The 18,893-nt window shown below is 35.0% G+C and overlaps 1 protein-coding gene across 9 annotated transcripts in view; it reads right to left on the bottom strand.

The window, feature by feature from the left end:
* The window catches only part of tnr (tenascin R (restrictin, janusin)), a 239,942-nt gene that overhangs the window by 155,372 nt on the left and 65,677 nt on the right, over positions 1 to 18,893 (bottom strand). For all 9 annotated transcript variants that reach the window (XR_015477582.1, XR_015477583.1, NM_194383.1 and 6 more), the window contains 1 exon segment: positions 15,199 to 15,231. The gene's annotated coding sequence lies outside the window, so the exon portion shown is untranslated.

The following is an 18,893-nucleotide window of genomic DNA, read 5'->3' as shown; positions in this document are numbered from 1 at the left end:
GCCCAAAGTGTGCCAAGAAAATATCCCCCACACCATTACACCACCACTACCATCCTGAGTGTTGATGCAAAGCAGGATGGATCCATGCTTTCATGTTTTTGATGCCAAATAATGACCCTACCATATGAATGTCACAGCAGAAATTGAGACTTATCAGGCCAGGCAACAATTTTCCAATCTTTAATTGACTAATTTTGGTGAGCCAGCGCAAACTGTTGCCTCAGTTTCCTGTTCTTAGCTGACAGGAGTGGCACCCAGTGTGGTCTTCTGCTGTAGCCCATCCACCTCAAGGTTCGACGTGTTTTGTTTTCAGAGATGCTCTTCCGTGTACCTTGGTTTTAACGAGTGGTTATTTAAGTTACTGTTGCCTTTCTATCTGCTCGAACCAGTCTGGCCATTCTCCTTTGACCTCTGGCATCAACAAGGCATTTGCACCCACAGAACTGCAGCTCACTGAATATTTTCTCTTTTTCGGACCATTCTATGTAAACCCTATTGATGGTTGTGTAGATCAGCAGTTTCTGAAATACTCAGACCAGCTGGTCTGGCACTAACAAATATGCCACATTCAAAGTCAATTAAATCACCTTTCTTCCCCATTCTGATACTCAGTCTGATAAACTGAGGCAGATTTTCTTGACATGTCTACATGCATAAATGCATTGAGTTGCTGCCATAAGATAGAAATTTGCATTAACAAGCAGTTAGATTAGTGTACCTAATAAAGTGGCCGGTAAGTGTAATTTGCAATACATACATCAAAGAACCGGGAAAATGCAGATGGAGAGGAGTGAACAGTTTCTAATAAAGCTAAAAAAAAGTTCATTCTAGAAATTATTTTCCCCTTTACAGCTAATCAATCCATTTCTACATCTGAATATTCATTCTAATAAAACCACAAAACAATATGCAAAGATATGTGCCCCCACTCATAATGCTGTACACGTGCACTTTTGATTTATTAAAATAAAAAAGTAAAATTAAGGCACATTATAACCCAGAACCCTGTGGACTTGAATCAAAAATGCTTCTTAACATTCAGAATGATCCATTTATCCACTGAGCTATAAAATCCTGGGACCGAAAGTGGCAGTTGAATTAATATTTGAGCATTCAATTTGATTAGCAAGAAAAATCGTTCCCTCAAATCCCAGAGAAATGAAAACTTTGTTGGACATTGAAAAATAGCAACTAAATCTGCTATTGATTTGGACATTTAAAGACTTATAAGAGCCAATACTGTGCTACAGTCCCAGATTTCAAGTTATCAAAGTATAGATGTAAAACATCAGTGCATAATCGAATTCATTTCCATAAGCCATGTAATGTAACAACCAGCAAACAGTGCTGTGCACTTCCCTTCTGCCAACTGTCCCATTATAAAAAAAAAAAAGAAAGGAAAAAAAAATGCTGCTTTTGCTGTAACCTTTGACCTGCTTCTGGTTAAATATTTAGGTCTACTTTCCCTCTCAATGTCGGTTTCTCTCTGAGCATGGCGGTGTGTCGAACATAGCGCATTGCATTCAACCAGGTCATATTCAGTGTTCGGTAAGTGCGATGATGTATATCTGTGCCGGCTCTTTTTTTACAAGGTCACTCGTCTGCTTGAATAAAAAATTTATTTATCCATAAATGAGGCCAACAATGCCTCAATATGCGGTATTCATTTCTTAGGAGAGCACGCTAGAACACAACGTGAATATGAAAGTATTTTAACTTCCTAAACAAGGTGACTCAGCATATCAGAGTTCAGTAAGTTATCCAGGAATGCGGTATTATATCCGTTATTAGATCTTAGAAAGAGCCTTCTCTATACTTTCTCCTGTGCACTTAGAGCAGCATCAATGCATCTTGAAGCAGTGTTTGTGCAGAGGCACTAATAAGAAATCATTGAGACTCACCTCATTTAAAATGCATGAGGCGATGGATCTCAGATCTAATCCTGGCAATTAGTAATTAACAAAAGAGACTCACAAGCACGCTCGAATCGCAGAGCTGTTTAGATAGCACTTTGCTGGACCTATTTGTCATTAATATCCAAGACTGGCTGAAAAATAAGCAATAGTGATTTAGCAGGACAAACTTTCTGCAGTATTTTGTGTGGACCTGTCTGTGCCGTGGCCCTGTGGTTGTTCACGGGGGGAAAGGCTTTCATTATTGTTTGACCCGTTCGCAATTAAACTGACCCCAGCTGTCCACACTGCGCACAGTGGCGGAAGCTCCCATCACTCTTGGGGTGAATAACTTCAACATCCGCTGCTCTGCATGCTTGAGCACTAATAAACATGCAGGGCGGAGTGCGTTAGCAAAGGCTGTAAAGATGGACTCTGAATAAATACATCAGAGCAGCATGGGTCCAAAATTCCTAAATCTTTCTGGCACGGTTGGTTGTTGCTTTCAATGTACTATCAATGTTGGTTTTTGTTTTGTAATATGTATAGCTTTACGGTTTTAAGTAATATTATAGGTTATACAGCAGGTAATAATAATAATATTCTAACCTACTTAAGGAAATGTTTTTCACTGTAAATTGTACGATTACTAATGTACTATTAGCATGGACTTTTTACAGTCTTTTAACAACTGATTTATTACCAATACATATATTTGATTCTGCATTATTATTAATATATATTACATGCATTGACAATGAGTGTGAATTGGGCTATACAATATACCTGATTTTACTTACATTACCTAATGAATACACAATATTAATTTATTCATTTTCTTTTTGGCTTAGTTACGTTATTAATCTGGGGTCACCACAGCGGAATGAACCACCAACCTATCCAACATATGTTTTACGCAGCGGATGCCCTTCCAGCTGCAACCTATCATTGGGAAACATTCATACACACTCGTTCACACACATACACTATGGACAATTTAGCTTACCCAATTCACCTGTACCACATGTTTTTGGACTGTGGGTGAAATTGGAGCACCCGGAGGAAACCCACACGAACACAGGGAGAACATGCAAACTCCACACAGAAATGCCAACTGACCAAGCCGAGGCTCAAACCAGCGACCTTCTTCCTGTGAGGCGAATGTGCTACCCGCTGCGCCACCGTGCAGCCGAATACACAATTTGTTAAACAATTTTCCAATTCAAAATATTTAAAAATATGAACAGCTTTTAAATAACTTGCTGTATATATGTATCTACAGTACCAATCAAATGTAGTGCCTCCACATTTGAGTGCTGGTAAGAGTTGTATGTTTTTATTTTTATTTTTTTAAAGAAATCTCTTAGGGTGCTTTCACTCCTGTGGTTCAGTTCATTTGGTCTGGACCAAGGCCAACACATGATACATTAGAGCATGTATTTTGCAGTTTTAGGTTATTTTCACACCACACTGACTTCTCTGCTCTGAACCAGTTGAAATGAACCACAATGCAGTCATGTGGCAAAATCCACATCACTCATTGGCCACATGTGTCACTGGACATATTTCCTAAACTGCTTTTAGATTGGTCATAATTAGGACCAAACAGAATCTGCAAACAATTTCTGCTATTTCTGCTAAGAATTTTGTAAAAAAAACTCTCCGAATTTATGCGAAATAATTGTGGGATTATCGTAACTAAAAACTTAATATATTTAATTTAAAAAATACCTTTTTAACTTTTATTTAATATTTACAATGCAAATCCAATTAGGTCCACTTATTTGGTAAACAAAGCAAGTCTATCATAAAATATGTCTACTAAAATATTACTTTACAAACTATTGTAGAGAAAGCATATAAACATTTTTATATTAGTTGATACTGAAATTAACTTAAAAACAGAACAAATATAAATTTACAGATATTTACACAAGTAAATAAACAGACTCAATGATGGACTAAAACTGCAAAAACCTGCAGATTTCTGCTTGTGCAGAAATCTGTGTGGGCCTAGTCATAACTGATGTGCAAGGATAGTCCCACAGATCTCCCATAAGTAAACAAAAAGAGGAGTAAAAGCAGGCAAACAACACTTGTCAGTGTAGCAAGATGACTGCGCTGGCTGACAGTATCTCGGGTCATCGCATATTATATCTGCTTGTTAAGTCGGGAAGTATGGAATACTATTTCCAGGACCAAGCGCATACTCAATTGAATTGAGAAAATATTTGTTTATAAAAACTTTTTAGTCATTGTAGACATTAAAGTGAATTTCTTGCAAAATCATGGTGTGCACAACAGTCACTTGCTGCATCACAGACATCAATATTTAAACAATTTATAAAAAATAAATTGCATTTTGGCCATCAAATATATTGTGATCAGGATTTTTGAAAGTATTCCGGTGCTTTGTAAACGTTTATTATTAACATTTGTTGAGCCTCACTGTACAGTTTGATAGAGCGCTTGAACCTGGAAGCGGCTTTGTGTGACCTCAGACTTAACAAGCAGATACAGTAGTTTGTATACATCACTTCTGTTAATCTTTACATTTTGAGAGTGAAGCGCAGATGTAGCTTAAAAACGATGTTTTAAGCACTGCAAAAGGCAAAGGCACAAAGTCACTTTAAAAGATTGTTTGCGAGCTACCATAGAGGTGCTGAAACACTGTATAACCTCAACCCATAGTACACATCGCATACAACTATGGCAGCTGGTATAGTCTAAAAATTTTGCAGCACTTTTTGTTGTTTGCTCTTTTTGAGTTCAGATCAAGTTCTTACTATAAATGAACCACTAATGTCACTTTTGCTCAGTTTAATGCATGCTTGCTGAATGAAGGTATTCAACAAACAAAACAAAACAAAACAAAACCTAAATTAGCAGAATGTCTTCTAAATAAAATAACTCTTGTATATCCTGTAAACAATATTTTGAACAAATATTTATACAAAACGAAATAAAACAAGACAAGAAAAAACAAAACAAAACCTAAATTAGCAGAATCTCTTCTAAATAAATTAACTCTTCTATCCTGTAAATAATATTTTAAACAAATATTTAAACAAAACAAAACCTAGACTAATCTAAACTAAACTAAAACTTAAACTAAAATTGAATTTAATTTTAAAATCTAGGTCATTTACACATGCTCAAACAGACTCTCACACATCTACGCACACTTGTTTTAAAAAAGATATGCATAAAAACATATATTAGGTTATAGAAAATAGTATCCAGATCATCAAGAATGTAGGATTCATAACACAGTCCTGAGGCCGTACAGTACTTACCACTGTTGACCTAGCATAACCTATTGCCAACCTCTATTCCCAAAATGCAGAAATGTTTTTTCAACTCTCTCTATGCATGCTTCAGACGCTAGCTCCTGTGGAGACACCACTGATGCTCCAAATGACTACATGAACAGTTTTCGACTGGGCTCCTCTCAAACGTGCCACAGGGAAGAATAAAACATGAGCTTCCAGGTGCTAATTAAAAATTCCAATGCTGACAGACAACACCACGCCAGAGATGCAATCGTCTTGTCTCTCCGTGGGGGAGAGGAATAATATGATTATCTTTTCACGGAATCAATTGAGCTCGGTTTCATGGGAAAGAGGGACTCCGAGCAGAGTGAGCTGTCTGAGATGGAGAAACAAAGGGAGCGTAAAGTTTTTGAAGGTCCTGCTTTCATGTCTCCAGCATCTGGTGCCTGGAGTCTTTGCAGTGCCTTTTTTTGCACATAAACGCTTCAAACATTTGCCTTTCTTCCTTAAAAACCAGCTAAGTGTAGAAATGTATCTTCTGAGACCATTACTAACAGCTGAGCGCTATGAGAGCAGGTCTTTGACTCATCACTGTACGGAGGTCAAAGTGGTAAGATCAACAAAGCAAGCATTCATTTTCCTTATACACTTATGCTGTCAACATGTGAAGATGTCTGCTCAAGGAAACAGGTCCAAGTGTTTTGGTTTACAAACAGAAAGCATTTTCATTTCTTTTTCCCTGTCTCTGGCTGAAAGCACACTAAGGACGTGCAATTGGAAGATCAGGATTATAATTAAGGGATTTAAACAGCTTTTCTATTATATCCGAGAGCTGCAGATCCTATTGCCACAAAAATAATGATCTGCTCTTGATGAAGATCCGCAATAAATGCTTCACTGAATTTTAAACTGTTTATGTTGAAACTGAAATAATAATCTTATTTACAAGTGAAGATGGTTTACAATGCATTGTGCACAAGTGTATCTAAAATATGGCTAATAATAAAATATAACTGTAAGTTTAATGTAGTACAATTCATTATAGAAAACTATTAACAATCTAAGTCATACCATGAACAAACATAATTTTAAATAATAAATGAAAGAGTTGTACAAGTCCACAATATATATATATATATATATATATATATATATATATATATATATATATATATATATATATATATATATATATATATATATATATATATATCGTTTTCCTCAAGGGTACCAAGTGAGAATGTGACTGTATTTGAAATTGCATACGTCCCTACTATTTAACATTTGAAAAAGAGTATACAATGTACAAATGCAGTCTGTCTGAACTAATAAAACATGAGACAAAAAGTACCAAGATGAGCTCAAATTGTGAGGTGTGCATTTTATGAATCCGTACTATGACAAAGAAGAGGAAGAAGAGGATTTTTAAATGATGAAACTGATGCTGTTAATGACTATCAACATTTATACTACACACATTTATACTGTGTAAGTAGTACAAGACTTACACTATACACCACAGGTCAAAAGGTTGTGGTCAGTTTTTTTTTATGTTAAAGAGCCCATATTATGGGTTTTTGAAAATTCCCCTTCATGTAGTGTGTAACACAGCTCTAAGTGAAGTGAAGTATCCAGCTAAGGCTTAAATCTGTAAGAGTACAGTGTTTAAAACGGTTGATTCATCTATAAAAGAGTCGACTCATAGTGCTTCAAACGAGTCGCCTTGATACCGAGTCATTAGGTGTTTCGCCATGACGTACGAACGAAACCAAGTTATTCACGTGCACGCGCAAACCCGGGAGATTTCAAACCTGAGGCCCCGCCGTCTGACGCAGTAACGCAGACACACACACACACCCACAAACCCACCACACAAACATGCCGGTCGATTGAAGTCACACTGCAGATGGATATTATCGAGTCTCTACCCAAAGATGAAACCTCAGCATAATAACCAAGCAGTTGGAAACTACTGGAAACTTCTGCAAACTACATGCTACAAAGAATACTTCATCTGCGTTTGTTAAAGGAAGGATCAGTAAAGAGTAACTTACTGATGGACATCAGGATGGGTTTCTTCCTCCATTTCTCAAGTGTAAGTACGTGTGATTAAAGTTGTTGCCTCGTTGACTCTAGCTTGCAAATGTATTTAGTTGTGATTGGTTACTTGTAACCGCGTGTACTGTATCAGGTTAACTGGCTATATTTCTCTTATTGCGTGCAAAGTCACGCGACGCGTGCTGCTTTGTTTACAGAGCTCCGTGGACAAGGGTAGTGTGTGTGTGCGTGCGCTGTCGTCCGGAGGTATGTGTGTGTGTTTGTGTGTGTGTGTGTGTGCGCGCGCGCGCGCTGTCGCCCGGAGGTCTGTGTGTGTTTTTGTGTTTGTGTGCGCGGACGATGGCAATGTGTGTGTGTATGTGTGTGTGTTTGTGTGTGTGTCTGTGAAAAGAGCAGAGTGAGACAAGCTTGGATATCTCCTCGACAGTTTTTGGAGATTTTGCTCAATAAAATAGTTAATTGTCTGAATTTTCAAGTCCATAGTCTGTATTTACATTGACCCACTGGCAGCTAAAATCCACGCCTACACTATCGAGCTTGTATGAACTGATTACTTTTATATTGCTGATTAGCTGTTGTGCATTTTACTCTCTGACTGAAGGCAGTCGACCAATCGCAACAGGCTGTCATTGGTCCAATCAGCGCAAATTAGCTTCGCGCTAAGAAGGGGTTTGGGAACAAATGAATCACTGGACGATTCATACGGGAGTCGCTGGGATTATTAGGTAAAAATAAATGCAGATTATGAGACCATGAAAGTGTTTTTTGACCTTGCATGCATATTAGAGTGTTGTTGGAGACCCTTACAACCAAGATATGACCCTATTTCATGTATAATATGGGCTCTTTAAATAAAATTATTCTGTTCATCAAGGCAGCATTTATTAAATGTAAAAAAAAAAAAAATTGTTAAACATTTATTAAAATTTTAAATAACGGCTTTTTTTTATTTTATTTAGTTTCAAATGAAATTATTACTCCAGTCATTTTTGCTTTTATTACTATTTCAATAGTAAAAATATTATTAATAATAGTAATAATTCACTCATTCATTCATTTTCTTTTCGGCTTAGTCCCTTTATTAATCTGAGGTCGCCACAGCGGAATGAACCGCCAACTATCCAGCACATGTTTTGCGCAGCGGATGCCCTTCCAGCTGCAACCCATCTCTAGGAAATAATAGTAATGATAATAATTATTATTATTCATATTAGAGTGATTGGAGTGGAATAATGAAGCTGAAAATCCACCAAATTGAAATAGCTTTAGTCCAGTTTTCAGAGTTGAAGTTTAGTTTAGTTCAGCTCAGTGTAATATAAAAGTCAGAAACACTGAAGAGCAAATGCATCTATATGCAGTTCGACATATCCCAAACCAAGCAATAAAAAAACATTATTGCATTAACTGTTAACTGTATATAATTTTGTTATATGATTTAATAATAATAATAATAATAATAATAATAATAATAATAACTTTTATTATTGTAAATTATTTTATATTTTTATATTTTTTTAGAATATATTTTTTTTAATAAATACTTGTGTTAATGCATTTCACTTACTGAAAACTATGTTTTAATAATTTTAGTTAACAATAACAGCGTTTCCATATGCAATTCATTTGAGTATAAAACTAATTAAAACCCCAATAAAAACTTGGAATGTCTTTTTTATGATCTACTATCTTTTGTCTTCTAATCCCTGGCTGAAAGTGTGTCTCAAGGCGGTGGTTGAGCCCATCTTGAGGCAGTAACTGATTGTTTGGCCCGTCTGCACCATTCGTTTTTAAGGGTATGAATCTAATGTCATTCCTCCTCATTACAGTACAGCCTTCCAATGCCTGTGCTAATTCCTCCACCAATCCCTTAGAGAAATCTCTCCGCTGCCCTGGCTAGCATAAATCATTTTTATCGCTGGTACTTCGGCCTCGATCTGCACAGACGGGTGATGTTTTAAACCCTATGTGGATGGTAAATCTGCCAACTTTAATTAAAATGGCATCTTTCCCCTTTTGTCCTGGTGACATAATGGCCTCCAAACTTCCTACAATGGATCTCAGAGGACTGACCTCAAGCTAAAATATATTTATATAAATACATTTATATATATAAAAGAACTACCTCATGCATTCTCTAAAAAATGACCTAGTTTAAAAAGTTTGAGCAAAGGAAAGTTTCAGAGATGCTGAATATAATAAATCAAAAATCCACTATATATATATATATATATATATATATATATATATATATATATATATATATATATATATATATATATATATATATATATATATATATATATATATAATACCAGCAAACAACAATGAACACCTGTCATTTAACGATTTCCACTACGCATAGAAGAAAAGCCCTGAAACCCAAGGCACTCCACAACTGTCAAGAATAATAAAATGTTTCACTTTGGTTTAATGCAGTCATTCATCACATTTAAACAGCAATACAAAAAGGTTAAGTGAGATCCCACAAGATATATGTTTTATCATCAACGCTTTCCGCCACAAAGAGCCAAGTCATCCACGGCCCCTTGTCTGTCTTCATTTCTGCTAATGACAGTGTGAAACTCAATCAATGAAAGCAATTCATTTGGCTTTGCATGCTAATCATTCAGCTATGCTAAACACATAAGCCCTTATTTGAGAAGAGCGTGAATTGTGGCAACAGTTTCCGCTCGCTCCAGCTGTAGAGCCGAAATGAAAAACTCATTGAGAAAAGTCAACACTGATTGCACTGTACTGCATTAAAACACAAATATTTATGCTGTGACATTTTCCGCAAATCAATAACTTAATCCACTTTCTGCCAAATGCTTTTGAAAAAGGCCTTGCTGTACTGTAACGGCCTGGCCTTTTAACTACAAAAGGCTTTCTGTGAATTGAACTCAGGACCCTGAATCCATTCATTCTCATCTTCTCGGTGTGTGTGTGGTGGCCACAGAAGCAGAATACAGTGTCCTTAATGCAGCACAGTCCTTAGACACAAACTTATCTAAAAAAGCAGAGTCACAACTTATTTTTTACTACTAAACATTTCAACTGAAAAATATATTTTTTGCTACCCAGGCTCATTTTGAAAACATAGCTCTATAAACATTTCTGGAGAGCACCAAATACGTCCCAGGAGTACTTTTTTTCAGTTTTTGTTTTCGTGAAAACGCCAGAGGCTGCTGTGTACGCTTTTTGCGATCTCAGATTTCTCTTGCGAGCGTCATTCACGCCTGCTCTTCTTCTAACAGTTTAAGCAGTTTTTTCCAACAAAGTCAGCTGTCGACTGACTGACTGACTGAATAACTGACTGATTGACTGACCGACCGATTCACCCACCCTCTCCCAAAACCCAACCGATAGTGTTTTAAAAAGCACCGATTGACCAGCGCCAACCAACGTCCTTAAACCCAACCAAAAGATTTAAAAAGCAATCCAGAAAAAGAAAAGCTGCCTGCATTTTACCACATTTTCATATTTTACCACATTCTCACCCTGTTGTTTACTTGTTTATTTATTTTTTTGCCTTTTTTTTTTGTCTTTTCTGCTTTCTGGAACTGTTCTTTGCTGGACTTAAACCTCGTCATTACGGTCAAGTCTTCTCTGCATCTGAAGTCTGGCGACTTACATGTCGAGCTACTGGACAAACTGGAAACAGCAAGAAAGCCGTCCATATACGAAGCTAAATAGCCAGCTGCTAGCGAGAAAATGAATAGTGTCATACTGCCCCCATAGCGTTCATACTTCTGGCTACATAATTTGCTATCTCCAGCAATGTTTATAGGGCTACATTTTCAGAATGAGCCTATGTGGATTTTTTGAATGCACATACTGCATAAACACTACCATGTAAGATTTGTTTTCATTTTTTTATTTGACTAAGAAGCTAATATTTAGAAGAACACATTAAAATTTATCAAATCAACAGTCAAATTTTAAATTAATTTTTATAAAAACAAATAATTCATTAATTTAATAGGAATTTTAGTGTAAAACTGCAATGTTTAGGAAAATATGAAATTTGAAAATAATGTTTTTTTGTTTGTTTTACTATTTAATAAAAGCACTTTTTTTATAAAGGTTTTTCCACTTAATATTGATCTACTTAATCACCAATAGTCTTTTCTTAAGTCCTTAAGTCTTTAAAAAGAGACCAACATTAAGTCTGCTGTAAAGTCAAGATGTAAGAAATATCATTTTTATATACATTATCCAAAATTAAAACAATGAATTATCATAAACTAAATGGAGTATTTACACACAGACTTTTCATTTCAGTCAGCCAGCCCCAGGGCTTCCGGTTAATTGTCATTCCATACAAAATTGCTGTGTTTAAGATCTGATTTCTTTAAAAAAAAAAACAGCAATCTTCACTGCCAGGCTGAGATGCAATATAAAGTGGGTATCAGACCAAACAAGAAGCACTGCAATACATTTTATTTTTCCACGTTATGTCTTTAAAATATTGAAATTAATTTTACCCCAGTAATTTCAATGGAATTTCTGCTCGTTCAGAAATGCGTGTTGACGGTGCCTGCGTTCAGGTTGTTCGTCTCTTTACGCTTTAACGACCAAATAGATGCTTAAGTCTATTTAACTGATTATATTTGAATTACATTACAACATTGATGCTGTAAAAGGAACCTTATGAAATTGAAAATAGTCACGTAAAGCTTTCACCGAAAGTTCATCATTGGCTGAAAAACACTAGCTGTGCATATAGTCTATTGAAAAAAGTTATATTGATTCATGTGAAAAGCACCACAGCATTAAACATTTTTCTTTTGTTTTTGTTTAAGATATCAATCAAATAAATGTATCATTTGTAAGAATAAGTGACTTACAAAAACAATACAAAGATCTTTTGAACAGTAGTGTAGCCTGCTGTGTGGAATATCCAATTTCTACCATTTCCCTTTGGAGGCAGCCACTAATTTTCCCATTTCATTTTTCATCTGGGCCCTGCTCTTTACCAGAAGACATAACAGTCATCGGTGTCTCCGAGACATTATCAAAACCTGACAAAGCGCCCCAGTGTGGGCCTCATAAAGATCCTTTATGAGGCTGAGTGCATTAGCAGGACTTAGAAAAAGCAGTGGGCTCCATTGATTTCATTCACACTGCGGCGTATTTACACTTCCTCTCTATCTGTTATCACACACAGCCTGCTATTGTTTTTCTCTGGCGTAGACCACTTAACAGCGCTTGCTTGGAAAGAGGTGTTCCTTTAAGTGTGACTGGCTTGAGGAGGTATTTTTTATTTTGCCTTGATTGTCTTTTTGTGCAGCACATCTCTCACACACAGAGGTCTGTTTTTAGAAAGGAGGGGAGGTTAGCTTCTATTGAGCGATGTCTTTGCATTGATTTAGCACCCTGGACAGCTACTTAGAGACCACGATTATTCCTCTATGAAGCAAAATCAACAATTAAAAAGATTGAGATGATGGTTGGTTACGCTGTATGATGTTGGTTGCATGGAGCATCGTCTTTGTCTGGGAGCTAAATGAAAACAGTACTTTACGATAGATGCTTGATAGTGATAAAGATTTTCCTGCTGACCTTTTATCACAAGGCAGTGCGATGCTTTTGTTAGACTGACAAGAAAAGTGCTGCCTACCGCATTGAGCCATCAAGTTCTTTTCTTTTCCAGGCGCCTCAACTTGAGTCAGATTTTTTGTTTATACATGCCATAAGAAAAGCTAAAATATACACTCTTAAAGATCAAAACGGCAAGAAAACCATTAAACTCACAATTTTTCTAAAGATTTATCATTGTGATATGACTTCTGGCTTCTTATTGAGATTTTACTGTAGGCAAGCTTGGTATTCTCTGCATTTTTATTTGTTATTGTATTTCTTGTAGCACTTTAAGTTTAAGAAAAGTGCATCATAATTAAAATGTATTATTATTATTATTATTATTATTATTATTATTAATAATAATAATAATAATAATAATAATAATAATAATAATAATAATTTTAAGAGATAAAGTTAAATTTCAGAGATAAAAATTCATAATTAAAGAAATTTCACAATGTAAACTCTAGATCAGGGGTGGCCAAACTTTTTTGTATGAAGGGCCAAAAACTAAATATCATTGAGTCCCATGGGCCGAAGGTAAATATACCAATTTATCTTACATTAAAGCTGTCAAAGGTAATTTCCTGACTTATTCGATAATATTTAAGAAATAAATTAGAAATATTAAAGGTTCATGAAACACCAAAACACATTTTTTGGGATGTTGACAGTCATATACATGTGCCACGTTGCTAAAACACTATTAGGAAACTTAGCTGACAGCTTAAATTTAGCTGACAAGTAAGAGAGCAAATTCAAATTCATTCTTCCGGTTTGAAAAAAACAAAAACAAAGTTACGGTACAAAGTGACGTCATTGAGTCTTCAGCACATCTGTTTATTAATTCATGAGAATGACTTGGTATGAACAAATCAGTATGCTCTATTGTGAAAGAGACGCAACTTCATTAATATGCATGATACAACTTCAAGGAATCCTTTTACCTGTTACAGTGTTCAGAGAGATGCCATATTGTGTTGTCGAACAATTAGTAGAAGAATTGTTCGGAGACATAAGTTATCAAACAAAGACTTGATGAGAGCCAAAGACCCACGATGAGAGCACCGATCACGTGTAGATCCGCATGTATGGATTACAGTGGTCTGCTAACATGCGACAAAAATATGTCTGTAAGGAACATTTTTTTACCTGAGAGCTTTTTGAATTTAGGAATGGTGAAAGCTGGATTTGCCAATCGTCACCTTTTAGATAAAGATGCAGTTCCAGTTCATGTTGATTGACCCGGTCTCTATGGATTTATTAAATGAGTGATCAATGTCCTTTGTTTACGTTTATTCAGATGGCAAAGTTAGATAGCATCATCAGCAGTCCTCTTTCAGTTTTTAAAGACATACCTTAGTCAAAATAATTTAGTTACTACGTTTACAGTAATATCAATACAATATTATGGACTGAAAATCCTCCACTTCCACACAGCTCTCAGATCTGCTGTGAATGCTGCTCTCCGAATCACTGTCCATCTCCCCTGTGTCTGTATTTGTGTTACCTATGTGAAAATCAGGTGTTGTGCACATACTGAAACTCCCCTTTCCATGCTAACCCTTCCCTTTTTTGCCACTCGACACTCTCACCTAAACAAAGTTAGACTCACCCACTCCCCTGACTTTTTTCCAACTACAGTTGAGAATAATTGGGTTTCATGGCTCTTTAAATTGTAATGCAGTATATATTTGGTATTACTTACTTTATAACTTAAAACAATAAAAAATGTAAATGATCACATTTATAGCACAGTGGAGTTCAATGCTAAATACATTAATCAAACAGAATTAAATTAGAATCTGCCTTTGCCTACGTTTGCTCACTGATATCTCTGGATTGTCCCTTATCAGTCAGATGATTTACATTATGTATACTTAAAAACAATCTGACTAATTTAATTGAAGCATTTAATTGTTATTCGCTTTTTGTAGCTTAGGAATAAAACAAACAAAAAGTTACATTACATTAGAAATGATGTCTCTAAACCATCCCCATCATTCTCCCTCTCTTCTTAGATGGGACGGTGGGCCAAATCAATGGGCTTACCATGGGTTATCATAGGCTAACTTTGGCCTACTTTGGCCACTAATGTGGACATCTCTGCTCTAGACTGTCTGGATAGCAAAAATTGAATTGTAAATAATAAAGTAGTAATCCTACAATATTGATATGAAAACTCAGAATTCTGTCATCTTAATGTAATTCTGAAATTTTATTCTGCACATTTAAGTTTGATTCACAATTATTGATGTTTTTATCTTAATAATAAGAGAAATATAGTCAAAACTGTGAAATAAACTGGCAATTACAGTACCTTTACTTGTGTATGCTATTTTATTCAGAGGTGATAATTCAATGTAAATTTAACTGAATGATTTCACTCTTACCGTCTGCTGCTCTGGAATTTCCCCAGTAGTTTTCTGAAAAATAAGAAAAAATCAAAAGTCAAAATTATTTTTCTCAAGCCATGCAATGTAATGATGCTATTTTTTCACAAATTCTCAAAGGTGAAAACTCAACCACTTTAAAAGCTAGTTACATAATATTTCAGTCGTTTTCATAATTTAACAGCAAGCGCAGCCAGAACCACACTCTAACACAAATATCTGAATGGTTAAAGATAAACATTATGCTCCGCCAGACGCCCCCAAACCTCCATTTGATGCTATGTGTCGTTTGCTTTAAAGAGGTTGGTCCTTTGGTTAAAAGGGTCATAAAAGCAAAACAACACTTGGACGCTGGTTGTGTAAATGTAGGCATGTTAAAAGCAGAAATGAACAAAAAAGAAAAGCATTACATTAAGTCGCAAATCCCTCCTATGCTTGCAGTCTTAGAAAATGCTTTCGTACTTAGACAAAGTCTTTATAGTTTGCTGAAGAACACATAATTAGGCCCTATTTTTGTTCTGCTCATAAATGCTTCTTTTGGGGTGGAAATTACTAGAGGAAGCTCTGTACCTAATAACAAATGTTTTTATTTCATTTTATAAGCAGGGCGCAAAAGCATCCTTCATATAACAGCTGCTCAAAAAGCTACAGAATATATTAGTCATCACTGTAAATTACAGTTAACATAAGTGTGAAAATAATCACAACAATCTGGACATCATATGCATATTTTTTATTTGCCTTATAAGTTTGTTTACTGACTGTCTACAACTAAGCAACTATTATGATGATTTATTATAAATGTTTTCTCTACAACATCACATCACCCCATGTCGCAAGTAATCTACTCATAAGGCCAAGATTGTGCAGTATTAATAAATCCAGAATCAAACAAAAGTGCTTTGTGGACTTTTAAAGTAGTCTACTATATGTTTGGGTTACTTTCAGTTTCTCTTCACGCGCAGTCGAGAGTAACACACATACAGATTATTTTTGGGGCTGATTTAAACGTTGAAATATATGTGCTCAATTGTTACCAAAGCTCTATTTTTGAAAATATTCAATATTTGATTATAATTCATTTTAAACCACCTGTATTGTGTTGTACAAACACATTTCCATGGTTTACACATTAGGCTAGTGGTGTAAATATGATCATTTTGCTAATATTCGATTCAAATGGTCTCATTAATAGATTTTCCTCATACGCATATTAAGATTTGTATAAAAATGTGAATGTAAAATTTGACTGCTGGCTGAATTGAACATGTTAAAGTAAAAGTGAACAACAACAATCTTGACATCATATATCATAACTTTTTTTATTTTGCCCCATAAGTAGGGCTATGCAATTAATCGAAAATTCGGCTTGTAATAATTATGAAAAAACATCATCAATCAAGATAAACGATTATTCCATTATTTACCGCCCCCTTTCCACTACACATTTGTTGCTCTTCAAAGCGCAAAAGACCGCATACTTATGTGTGTATGTGTGTGTGCGGCGCGCAGACACAGTCAGAAGCATGCGGTCAGCATTTGGTCTCATTCGCACATTGTGACAAGCAGAGCGCACACATCTAAAGTCATCTTAACGTGAGCGCTTTAATGGTCAAATAGGTGTCAAAACGCGGTGTTTAGTGATTATTCATATTAACCCTAATTTGTGTAATAAACAAACGAGTTGAGGATCAAAAGACATGTGAAACACCCCCTTTTAAAAAATGAAAATTTTATCTTTTTCTAAGTAAAAATATATATGCTGGTGCATTTGAACAAAAAAGCTTTTTAAACTGTTATATCCACTAAGATTATAATCTTTAGAAATAGAAAGATAACACATTTAAATTCTAATGGGTTATTGCAAAGAAATTACAAACTTCAACAAAATTGTACATATTATTTAAGTTTCTCATGATTTTATTGATTTTTACATGATTTTTTTGTTTATTAACATTTAATTCAATATTTTACATATTCATTTGGCTGTACTCATTTTTGGACTGTGATCTTACGTTGCTTTTTGTTTTTGTTAGTTTAGTTCCAGTTTTGGCTTTGGTACAGACTAATCTAATGTGCACAAGTATTATTGTAAAGCATGTTATTGGCTGTACTCATTTATGCTGAGTACTGTATACTGCACAATCCATTAAACATGCTGGTGAATTTCACTGACACTTCTTGTAGGTATGGCAAATGTTTCAATACTCGCTGATTCATTGAAAAATACGGAATCAGTCATCAATTCAACCAATTGATTGAAATACACAAATTCTGAAACGCAGCTACACTCCTGTCACTTTGTTGGGAATTGAATGCATATAGGAATAACAACAACTAAACAGAAAGATTAGTGTGTGCAATATTTGTTTTTTAAAAGGATGGACATTAATTCTGTTGTACTGAATATTAGCAGTGCTGTGATTACTTGCTTGTTACCTTGCCTACATTACTTACTTTTGTGTTTGTGTGTGCATGCGTGTGTACATTCATTCTTGCAAGATATCAGCTTGATTACAACTTGAACTTTAAAACAAACAATTGCAGACTGAACTTCTTATTTACATAGTTTATATATCAATTTTATTCTTAACATGATTTTTATATACATGTTATATTTGTGAATTATAAAATCAGACTAAAGGTAAAGCAAAAGTCTGAACTGCAAGATATAAAGTAAGATTTGAAAGAAAAAAACAGTAAACTCAATTGCAAGAAATAACATTGCAAAATTATAAGAAGCAAAAGTCAGAAAGTTTATTCAAAGTTTACATCTTGATTTGTAATTATGTTGGAAACATGCAAATAACAAAAAAGTGCAACTTCATCTCACAATTGTGACCCTTTTTAAATTACAAAAAACAGTTGCAATTAACTTTTATCATTGTTAAAATGTCCCCACATATGATTATAAAGAATTGCATTATACAGTATTTGAATAATGTCACCTTGATTTTCAAAAGAGCCCGATGCAAACTGAGATCGGATGCCACACATTCACACATATTTGGTGTGAAAGCAATGTAATCAATGGCACTTTTTAAAGAGAAAGGGTGACCCTCAAGGCAGAGCAGATCTATAGGCAGCACATTAGTCCTCTGTGATGACAGACGTGAGTTTGAATGATTAATGGAGCATGTGGTTGAAATAAAGACTTATTGATGTGACCTTTGAGTGCAGGATTTTGCTGCAAATGGAATGACATAAATCTGTAGGACTAATCCTTCCAGATATTTCCATACCATCATCGCCCTTGTCAGAGAACACAAATAGTATAATAATGTGGCATGGACTGTGTGGACAAATTTGAAAGTCATTCAAAGAGTAAAACACAATGTTAAGTGCTTATAATAGTTAGTGATAAATATTTAGAACAAAATTTTTAATTAAAATAATAAAGAGAAATTTCCCAGAGATGGGTTGTAGCTGAAAGGGCATCCACTGCGTAAAACATATGCTGGATAAGTTGGCGGTTCATTCTGCTGTGGTGACCCCAGATTAATAAAGGGACTAAGCTGAAAAGAAAATGAATGAATGAATAAAGAAAAACACAAGATTTTTTTTTTTACTTCAGTTAGTGTAACAATAAAGTTCAATGAGTGAATAACAATAAGTTACATTGGAATTTTTTCACACTTTATGAAGTGCATAATTTGTTTTGATTTTGCAGAATTTTTTCTATTAAAATTCAAAAA

Source organism: Danio rerio, chromosome 2 (genome assembly GCF_052040795.2).
Source record: "Danio rerio strain M-AB ecotype USA chromosome 2, GRCz13ab, whole genome shotgun sequence".
Lineage (NCBI taxonomy): Eukaryota > Metazoa > Chordata > Actinopteri > Cypriniformes > Danionidae > Danio > Danio rerio.
Note: the sequence above shows the minus strand (reverse complement) of the source record. Positions and strands in the feature narration are given on the sequence as shown.